Source organism: Anomaloglossus baeobatrachus, chromosome 11 (genome assembly GCF_048569485.1).
Source record: "Anomaloglossus baeobatrachus isolate aAnoBae1 chromosome 11, aAnoBae1.hap1, whole genome shotgun sequence".
In the NCBI taxonomy this organism is placed as follows: Eukaryota; Metazoa; Chordata; class Amphibia; order Anura; family Aromobatidae; genus Anomaloglossus; species Anomaloglossus baeobatrachus.
Window position 1 is genome coordinate 168,577,159 of NC_134363.1, and position 11,786 is coordinate 168,588,944.

The window sequence follows — 11,786 nt, forward strand, 5'->3', positions numbered from 1 at the left end:
TAAAACTGATGCAAAAAATGCTGCAAAAATGCAACATGGAAACATAGCCTTAACAGCCAGGCCATCTCTCGCTGTATTTCCCTGTCATCTATGACTACAGTAGATGACAAAGTAGAGGGGGAAATAAAACTGCACCTGTCGGTAGTGGGACTCCTAGACTGCAAAAGCATAATCACTAAGTACAGGGGTTGACAAAAATTAGAAGGAGGGATTGCTATACCCCCTGGAAGAAATGTGAAGGAGGGCCTAAGAATTCATTTTTTTATAATCCCTGCCTACATGGTTCTAATCCAAACCTATCCCTCTTCCAGCAGCTCTCCCTATGCTGAATGCAGAAGAAAGCGCTATTAGTAGGGAATAGAATAGATGCAGCTCTGATAAGGGACTTTTGATTTTAGGGAACAGCAGCAAGGTCTGTAAGGCTATAATCCCTGCCTGTGTGCCTGTAATCCAAAACTATCCCTCCTCCAGTATCTATCCGTCTACTGTTTCTGGGGTAGACTGAGCCGAGCATTGTGTCATCAGGTTTTATATACACCCTATAAATAAATATGGGCAACCATAAATAACTGGTGCTCAGAAAAAATACTCAATATAATAGGAGGAAATATTTCTGGCACAGATATGAGTTTAAAAACAATTTTTTTTGTGTTTTTTTTCTGCAGAGTCAAAACCATCAGTTTGCCAACCTTTCGGCTCAATAATGAGCCTTTATTAAGGCAGTGTTATCCTGAGGTAGACTGAAGCAAGAATAGTTTACTAAGGCAGGGCACAATAACTTATGCTGATGCCCAGGGTTAAAGAGAGGCAGGATGTCTATGTAGACTGATAGGGTGACCTTAGCAGGTAGGGTCCAGTGGATGAGGGGATTTTCGCGGCTAGCAGCGCAGGCACCACTGAACCCACTTGATTGGTTGTCTCAGACCATGTGACCCTGGTCACCTGGTTAAAAGGTCCTGTAACTTCATTTCTAATCATCCCCTTGACAAAGCAAGCTACTGAAAAACGTGAAACGTACGTTGGGGTCTCCTCATTTTACCCCCCCCATGCTACTATCATGCCTACCACTTAGGTAAATTTACATTATTGGCTATGGTTCATATACTTTAACCCCTTAATGACCGTGTGCTGTCCCGGTACATCCTAAGCTATCACTGTGTAATCACCTGCGGCTGCTGCGGGCAGCCATTGGTGATCCACCCACATGTCAGTTGATTTGAACAACTGACATGTGTGCCTCGCAGGCACGAGTGGATCCACATTCCATCTGCACCTGTTAACCCCTCAAATCTCACAGATAAAAAGTGACAGCGCAATTTAAATTGCTGCCGCGGTAAATCTTCACTCGGCCCCATCGGAGGCGCTATGACATGATCACTGTGAGCCAATGGTTGCCATGATAGCATAGGGTGATGTGATGACTCCTGTAGCTATCATGACTCACTTCCTATTTCACCTGGCCGACTGCTGCCAGTAACAAGAGGTGAGTATTTCTGGTGATCACAGCTGTGTAGCTGTGATCAACAGAAATAAATGAACGATCAGACTGCTGATCCTTATAGTTCCTTAGGGGAACTAGTAAAATAAAAAAAAAAGTTTTAACAATTAAAAAAAACAAAAAAAACCCTAAAAGTTCAAATCACCCCCATTCGCCCCATTGAAAACTAAACAGTTAAAAATTAAAAAGTATACACACATTGGGTATCTCCGCATTCAGAAATGACCCATCTATCAAAATATAAAATCAATTAATCTGATCAGTAAACAGTGTAGCAGCAAAAAAATTCCAAATGCCAAAATTATGGGGGTTTTTTTTGCCACAAATTTTGTGTAAAATGCAATAACAAGCGATCAAAATGTAGCATCTGCGCAAAAATGGTACCATTAAAAACATCAGCTTGAAACGCAAAAAATAAGCCACCACTGAGCCATAGAAACCAAAAAATGGGAACGTTACAGGTCATGCCAAATGGCTCAAAAAGTACGCCACTTTTTTAGGACAAGATTCTGATTTTTTTAACCCCTTAGATAAATGTAAACCTGGTATCTATGAACTTGTACCAACCTAAGGAATCATACCGACACATCAGCTTTACCTTATAGTGAACAGGGTGAATAAAATATCCCAAAAGCAATCATGTACTCACACTTTTTTTGCAATTTTTCTGCACTTGGAATTTTTTTCAGTTTTCAAGTACACTATATTGTAAAACCTATGGTTTCATTTAAAAGTACAACTCGTCCCACAAAAAACAAGCCCTCATTTAGTAAGATTGACAGAAAAATAAAAAAGTTACGGCTCTCAGAAGAAGGGGAGCAAAAACAAAACAAAACAAAAACGGAAAATCGGTCGGGGTGAAGAGGTTAAAATGTCCTGTTACTTCATTTTTAATCATCCCCTTGATAAAGCGAGCTACTACAAAACGTGAAACATACGTTGGGGTCTCTCCTAGGGTTACCCTCTCCTGTGCTACCACTGTGACTTAGGTAAATTTACATTACAGTGGAACCTTGGTTAACGAGAACAATCCGTTCTGGGAATGTGCTTGTTAACCAAGTTACTCGTTAGGCAAAGCAAGATTTCCCATAGGAAATCATTGCAATGCAGACAATTTGTTCCACAACTTGTTAAATGTCCCATCCTGGTCCCCTATTGTGCCATTCCACCCACGTACAAAAACTCACAAACACGTACAAACACACACAAACTCACATGCACATATTATATGCTCACCTTACCTTCCGTTCCATCGCTGGCCTGCTGGGACTTGCTGTTCAGTAGCACGGGCTGAGTATCGGGTAACCATGACAACGAGGGAGGAACTTCCGCACCCAAAGCGCTGATGTCAAAGGCAGGAGCCTCTGATTGGTCAGCACCTTGCCTTTGAGTAGCATCTGACAGCAGAAGTTCCTGCTTCGTCGTCGATGGTTACCGATACACATCCTGGAGCGGCGAACTAGAGGACCCAGGAGGCCGGTGATGGAACGGAAGGAACCCATATTATGCTCACCTTACCTTCTGTTCCATTGCCGGTCTCCTGAAACTTGCTGTAATCCGGTACAGGCTGTGTATCGGGTTACCATAACGACAAGGGAGGAACTTCCACTACCCGAGCGCTGACGTCAAAGGCAGGAGACGCTTGCCTCTGGTTGGTCAGCGCGCTGCCTTTGAGTAGCGGTGACAGGAAGTTCCTGCTTCGTCGCTATGGTTGCCGATGCACAGCCTGGAGTGGAGCGGCGAACAACAAGACCCAGGAGGCCGGCGATGGAACTGAAGGCACACATATTATGCTCACCTTACCTTCCATTCCATCGCCGGCCTCCTGGGTCTTGTAGTTCGCCGCGAGGATGTTGCAATGTACCCGGGAACTACAAGAACCATGAAGCCGGCGGTGGAACGAAAGGTAAAGTGAGCATAATTCTGTATGTGCGTGCGTGCATGTGTGTTTGTGTGTGTTTGTGTGGACTGCAAGTGCGGGTCAGAGCGTGGTGGATGTGCAGAACCGGAAGTGTGTGCAGTGAGGATTTTGCTTGTACAGCAAAGCTTTCTCGTAAATCGAGTTACAAATTTACAGAAAGCTTTGCTTGTTAAGCGAAATTCTCGTTAACTGGGTTACTCGTTAAGCGAGGTTCCACTGTATAGGCTATGGTTCATACACTTTAATACAAATACCGTTTTCTGTGCTGAAGGGGAGCGCTGGGGGGAGGTAATAATATGTGGGGGCTTGTCGGCGGAAATAGGCTGGGGGTCAGCCGCAGCTTACTAACTGCGGAAATATCGGTATATTGTATAGATTGACGAACAAAACACGCATTTTCATACACTCCCTTACTAGGGCTGTTCTCTTGAGATAAAACCAATGCTTGAGTGAGAGCCCAACAGGAGATAGGGGAGGAGCTTAGGTGTGAGGTAAAGTCAGTCAGAGTTGAAGTGGCAGCCAGGGTGGACGTGTGAGGTGAGGTGAAGAGTGTAACATGGAGACGTCCTGTCCTGAGGTGACTGATACAACCTCTGGAAGGGCCAGCTACAAATTTTGAGGGCATCAGTCCCTAGGCCACCAGTACTTTCAAGGTCAGTGGCAAACTGAGAGACTACTATTAGCCTTTTTATAAAGAGCAGTGAATTTCCTGGGAGCACAGTGGCACGTTTGAGTCTGGAAACTTCTAGAAGAAATAGTGAGTTTTCTTTCACCTGTTCGCCAGAAGGGATTACAAATCCAGATTATTCTTGTCTTGGAAATCCCAGGATACCAAGATACCTATTCCCAGGTAGGGAAATAGTAGCAGAGGAGAAGAATACACTACCACCACACAGCAGAGAAACCAACTCTCATCAGGGCAGGAAGTACTCCCATTATTGGATGCTATGATAAACACTCTGTAGAGTGTCAGTAGACAAGGTAAAAGCTCTGGCTAAATTATTCTCTGCTGCACTATTCCTACCTCAACAAATCCCCCAGGAACCAGCCCTAGTTGGGGGGGGGGGGGTAAGGGTACAACTATCTGGCACCACCTAACTCCTGAGGACCTTCAGCAGTGCCCGGCCATACCAAAGCCGAATATACCAACTGGCATCACAGACTCTATTTATTTTATTTTCTTTCTTCTCTTTTTCTATATTATTTTTACCCCCCATTACAAAAGCCTGTCACCCGCGCCCGATATGGCCACATCGCCACTCGGACCCACCACCGTGACATCAGAGCAATCGCATCATGCGATCGCACCCGCCCCCATTGTTTGTGCGGCACGGGCAATTTCTTGCTCGTGTCGCACAAACTCGTAACCGCCCCGTCACACGTACTTACCTCCCAAATAACCTCGCTGTGGGCAGCGAACATCCACTTCCTGAAGGGGAAGGGACGTTCGGCGTCACCACGACGTCACACAGCGGCCGGCCAATAGAAGCGGAGGGTCGGAGATGAGCGGGAAGTAAACATCCCGCCCACCTCCTTCCTTCAGCATTGCCGGCGGGACGCAGGTAAGCTGTGTTCATCGTTCCCGGGGTGTCACACGGAGCGATGTGTGCTGCCTCGGGAACAATGAACAACAGGACGTTCAATTTTTAGAAAATGAGCGACGTGTCAGCGATGAACGAGAAGGTGAGCATTTCTGCTCGTTCATAGCTGTCACACGCTACGATATCACTAACGATGCCGGATGTGTGTCACTACCGAGGTGACCCCGACGACATCTCGTTAGATATATTGTAGCGTGTAAAGCCCACTTTAGGCAGCGCACCACAATTTTGCCCCTGTTTATTGACAATTTTACTATTAGGCATCAAAGCTACTAATTCCATCTGACTACTATACTTGACTCAACAGAGAACATTTTTTAAGGTTACGTGAAATTCTATAAATTCTTTCACGCAATCACAGACGTAATGTATTACCTAAGTTTGGATACAGTTATAAAATATGTTGGCAATGTGCCTAATATGTCATGTACAGACAAAAAATGAGCATTTTTTCATCAAAATTCTTAAAAATTGTGTAAGTAAAGAAAACCATAACAAACTTATCAGTAGGACTGTTTGTTCATGAAATAAATCATATGTTTGCGTCACCAAATCAAAAAGAACAAAAAAAAAATGTTCCATTATAAAACTAGGTCATTACTGCTTTACTATTACACCTATCCTAATCAGAGGCGCAGAGGTAAGAAAATGAGGCTTTCTGCCTTTTTTAAGATTTTATTTTACTATACCAACCACTAAAATAAGCAAAACACCAGGCTAAAGTAGGGAATTAAAGGAAGAAATATTAACTTGAGATCAAGAACCTAAACAATAAACTAAGTTATTGTAGGGTATATTGTAAAAATTTTCTTTGATTATGATTAATTTTACTTTCACCCTAATGGGGTGTCGCGGGTGACACACAGTCATGTGGTTTCTGGCAATAGAAGGTCACAGCATCTGGCTCCCTGACCTTCTATTGTTCCTGCTGTCAGTATTCATTGGTATAGCTTTCCTGTTGGATTTTCATCTCTCCTCCTTTTGGACCCAGCAGGAGCTCTCCTTCCACCCAGCTGCTGATCATCAGTATTCTCTTGGTGCTTAAATACTTCCTTCTTCCCTGATCTGGTGCTGGAGATATTATTCAGTTCACTCTAGCTCTGGTTGCAAGCAGGTGGCTTGTATTCCTTTGTAGTATCGTTGCTGAACACCTGCCTGTGTCATCTGTGGATAAGTAGTTCATGCTTTTTTCGTGTGTCCCCCTTGTGTCTTCTTCTATAGTTGTTTAGTAGGTTTGACGAAGAGGTCATCCCACCTGTTCCCTATTTAGGGTCCAGCACTAGGGATGCCTAGGGTCAGGTATCAGGCTTGGCGCATAGGTGCGGAACCTATCTAGGGTGGTGAGGGACCCCAGGGACCAGCTGTAGGTTTGGTCAGGGGTCACCATCTACCCCCTTCCCTAGATGCAGGGGTCCCCTTCCCTTACCTTTCGCTGCTCGCTTGGTACTTCACAGTACCTATCACAACATGGGATTTGGAAAGTAAATTTTCACTAGCGAGCAGAGGAGAGTTTTATAATATGTGTGTGTGTATATATATATATATATATATATATATATATATATGGGGTAGGTGAGAAATGCCGGGCACAGCTGATCCAGGAATGGCTGGGTATCACAGTCCTGGAGAGCAGGCAAGATCCGGGTGCGTGTCCCACAATGTAGATCATGCAAATCCAGAAAATAGGCAGAAAGGGTCGCCCTCCACAAGGATATGGATAGATACAAATCTTTAATCCATGCTCAAATCAGGGATTCAGGTGGTGAGGGGAGGTGAGGTTGTGCAGCGCCGGACATTATATACATATATATATATATATATATATATATATATATATATATATATATAATATTTTCTATATATATATATATAATATTTTCTGTATATATATATATATATATATATATATATCTGTATATGTATATATGTGTATCTATATATATATATATATGTGGATATATATATATACACATATATATTATATTTATATATTTATATAAATATTATATATATGATATAACATTTATAATTTTATATATACATATACAATATATATTATATATAATGTAAAAATATATATTATATATATATATGTAATATATATATATATGTATATGTAATAATATATATAAGTAATAATATATATGTATATAAAATATATATGTAATAATATATATATATATGTAGTACAATATAAAATTTATATATATTATATATATAATATATATTTATAGATATAATATATATGTCAGCACAGGCATGAGAATACCCTGCAGAACCTTATTATGGAGGGCTCATACGGATGATTTTTTTCACATTATTTATGGAATAGAATAACTCAAAATCTGTACAGCAGATCGCAGGGAGTCCACCTCATCACACCCATGAAAAAATCAAAGTGATGAGTAAAAGTTATATAGGAGAAATACTTTATATTTTATCTCCACCATGAAAAACAATATTTCTTAAAACCATATTTTTACTTTCTCATAGAAAGATCCCCATTACCATGAGATATCCCAGTTTAATTCTGCTAAAATATACTATCTGCTTTTCACGAAGAGTTATCGCCTGAACGTCACATTCCACCTGCTCATCTGTCACATTCCAGTTATTAAAGATCTTGTACAGTATGAATAAAAATGCAAAAACAGAGAAACTAAAGCAACTGCAAACATAAATGTTAAGGTAGAGGGAAAGATTTAGCAAGAGGTGGAGAGATAATACATAAAATGAAGATGCAGGGAATAAAGGATCAAAGAGTTGTCCACGAGTCCTAATGATGTCTAATTTATTTATTTTTTTAAATATCTGGAGGTGAGTTGGCCATACTGTCGATCATGCTCAACACTTGTATCACCAATAGTGATGAGCGGATAGTAACTATTCATGTTCGGATTTATCGTAACTAGTGATGGGGAGATCCGGACTGTTTCAAAAGTATCCGGATGCTAGGGAACTCTGGGTAATGATCTGGATCTGGCAACTCGGAGAATAAAAAATAAAAGTAAAGGAAAAATAAAAATAAAGCAAGCGCGCTATACTTACTGAGGATCCGGAGCAGCTGTAACTACTTCCGGGCCACTCACCCTTCTTCCGGGGCTGCTCATTATTGCTCATCCATATTCACTGCTTCTCCCGCCCACCGGCTGTCCTGGTATCTCTGATTGGTCAGAGTCAGATGTGCCCCAAGCCTGTGTGACAGCATTTGACTGCTTGCAATCACAGATCTGATCTGTGGCTCTATTGTGGTGTAAAACTAAATATTTATTTTTAAAAAATGGCATAGGGTCCCCCCCATATTATGATACTCAACACAGAAAAAGCATATGGCTACAGGCTGCAGCCCTCTGCCCTACGCTTATCTTGGCTGTATATCAAAATAAGAGGAACCGCATGCGGTGCTTTTTTTTTTTTTTTTTAAATTATTTCAAAGAAATAATTTTTAAAAAGCAGTGTGCGGTCTCCCCAATTTTGATACCCAGCCAAGATAAAGCCTGATAGCCGGGAGCTGGAATTCTCAGGCTGGGGAGACCCATAGTTATTGGACGACCATCAGCCTAAAACTAGCAGCCTATAGCCACCCAGAATTGTTTCATCCATTAGATGTGACAGCCCAGGAACTTTGCCCAACTCATCCAGATTGCCCTGGTGCGGTGACAATTGGGGTAATAAGGGGTTAATAACAGCTTACAGCTGCCACTAAGCCCTGGATTAGTAATGGGAGGTGCCTATGAGACCCCCCCCATTATTAATCTGTAAGTGAAAAGAAATAAACACAAACACCAAACATCACCTATTGTGAATGGTGAATTCTGTGTTATCTACCGTATATATGGTTTTTACCTTTCATTGTAATCTTGTCAGTGATGGTAATGAGACTGATAAAAAGTCTTTTGTACAGAACAGTAAATGAGTCTAGTTCTAGACTAGATTTCTGTTAAATCTAGGTAGTGATATGGGATATTGAAAGACATTATCACAAACATATACATTTAACATAAAAACCTGAATGAAACAATACAACATTACAATATATTCTGACGACACGTTCCCTTCAAAGAAGACTGAGCATTTTACAGTGTATTTGCCTATACTCACAGAGCCATTATGCATTACTTGGCAATATCATAGGGGCGGCCACATATTATGCCCATCTGTGCGTGTTCAAACACTCAGGCATCAATATGGTGTTGGTCCCCCATTGCAATAAAACATTTAGCATTAGGGCCGGAGGGAGGTTTGTGCATTCAGGTACAAACTCAGTGCACACAAGTTATGCAGCCGACATCCGGTTCTCCCATTATCTAGTATTCCGTAAGGTTCGGCTCAGGTCGCTGCTCAGGCCAATTAAGTTCTTTCACATTTAACTCAAAAGACCTTTTTCTATCGACCCTGAGCTGTGATAGGTAAATAGAAAGTCGGATTCTTTTATCTAGGACACAGAAATAAAAGCCATCGACCTTTATCAATGCCCGGTTCTATCTGGGCTCCTGTAAATCACTTTTATCTAGGTGAACAACGCCCTTACCATTCGGTAGGATTAGCAGTAATTCTGATGTTTTACATGTTGTGTTATTATATAAGGTGGAGTAATTGGGAACACGCTGATTGATTTTGGCACTGGATCGGCCATTTATCACCTCCTTTCGGCTTGTGAAGTGTTTGATAAAATTATCGTCTGGTATTTTCTTGAGCAAAATCATGCCAAGGTTCAGAAATCCCTGAAGAAGGATCTGGAAGCTTATGACTGGTCACACATTGATAAAGTTGTATGCAGCCTGGAGGGAAACAAGTAAGGTTACACAAACTTAATACATAAGAAATAATGTATACGGAGTTAAGATTAGGGCTGAGCGGACCCGGACTGTTCAAAGATGCCCGGGTGCCGAACCCGAATCCGGGATCACGATCCGTATCCGGTACTGGGGAAAATAATTGAAAAATAATGAAAAACAGAAATAAAACAGCGTTTCATACTTACCGAGACTCGGTGTCATGGCGGCACACTGCTGCCAGGTCGCGCATTCACTTCCTGTACTGTGCATTGTATACACAGAGCTTTCCGTGTTTTCCCCGCCCATCGACCATCCTCTCGTCTGTGATTGGTTGCAGTCAGCTGACACTCAAGGTGGGGCGCGTCTAACTGCAACCAATTACACCCGTCAAAAACGGGCAGGCAAAACAATGAATATTGATTGTGGCTCCGGAAGGGAAAAACGTAACCCGGAAGGAGTTTGCTGCCATGACACAGCCTCGGGTGAGTACACCGTGCGCGCTCCTACCCCCCTATCACCTCCACAAACATTTTTAATCTCCGGATTCTGGTCCCCATAGACTAATATGGGCACCGGAATCCAGAGCGGATCAGGACTTTTTTTTCAATCCGGCAAAATTCGGATTTTGGCAAATTCGATCAACTCTAGTTAAGATGTATCTTCTCGATATACACTGAGGTTTGTGTAGGGCTAGGGCTAATACACAGCAGCTAGGGATGAGCAAACCTGATCTGTAAACTTTGGGGTCTGTACCGGACCCCTAGTATCCGGTGCTCGAACTTGGACACTGGCTTCTCACGGAAATCCGCGTTCGGAGGTTGAGTGCTGATCGTTTGCTTAATAAAATTTCTTGAAAGGATGCAGCAAAGCCAATCAACAAGCTTTTTGGCTGTGGGCCCTTCCGCAGCTGTCAATGCCATGCCGAGTAATGGCATGGTTGTGATTGGATGGCCACTTCGCGCCATCGGGTCTATATAGGTCACAGTGATGCGATGCTCGGCACACACTGTTCTCTGGAAGGTTACAAAACTAAAATAAGTCCACCTACATATTGTACTCTTGTACACTTTAGTGCCTTTCTCGGGGCACTAAAGGGTGTTTTTTGGTCTTTTTTCACTAATAAAGAAATAATTTAAAAAAACGGAATGTGGTCCCCCCTATTTCTCTTACCTGGGAAGACCAGCTCCACTTTATCAAAGAGGACGACCCATTAGGCTGGTATATGGTCATGGTGGTCATGACTTGGCTGATAGAGCCTTTTGGGAAGTGCTACAACCCAAGGAATCTCTATTGAAGAGCAGCTCCCCACCTTCGCTGACTCTATGGACACGCCATCCTAGTGGGGAGACAGAAGGCAGCTTCCCCAATGCAATGATGGAGTGGTGGTGAACGTAGCCCAGGGAGCACACTTGGCCATGTATGTGAAGGTGGCCGAGTCTAAAGCTACCTAGGTGTGAGGTCGACCACCGGAAACGTTAAAGTTTTTTGTTGTACCCAAATCTATGGACGGTTCCGTATTCCGTGGGGGGGTGAGTCAGGAGATCCAGCCACCCTGAAATTTTGAAGATGGCCCCGAGCGGCAAAACTTTTGTTTTTTTTCACTTCCTCCCAAGTTGTTTTGCACCTGTTGCACACCTTTCTGCTGAATTACAGGACTGTAAGTGATGAGAAAGCTGCTCACCCTCTGCCATGGTCTCTGTCCCTGCTTCTGGACTTTAGACACTGTCCTTGCCCCATTGACATTGTCCCTTTTGCTCCATGGACTCTGTTCTTGGCGCCGTGTCCTCAGGACTCACACCCAGGTAGTGTTGTGTGAAAGAATGGACTGTCATCCACACGAAAGGGAGGAGGGAATTTGAGGACCCAAGTTAGCGACTGGGTCTAGGATTGATTCGTAAGCTCTGGCATGTACGGGGAGATGTGAACTCGCCTAAGAGACTCAAGGTATAAGAACTTTTAATAAACTGTCAAAAATAATACCTGTTTGA

General features: G+C 42.6%; 1 protein-coding gene across 1 annotated transcript in view; it reads left to right on the plus strand.

The window, feature by feature from the left end:
* The first annotated feature begins 5,643 nt into the window (after nt 1-5,643).
* LOC142257259 (nicotinamide N-methyltransferase-like) overlaps nt 5,644-11,786 on the plus strand; it is a 26,499-nt gene continuing 20,356 nt past the window's right edge. Inside the window, exon 1 of the mRNA XM_075329419.1 lies at nt 5,644-5,660. The gene's annotated coding sequence lies outside the window, so the exon portion shown is untranslated. The remainder of the gene's footprint in view (nt 5,661-11,786) is intronic.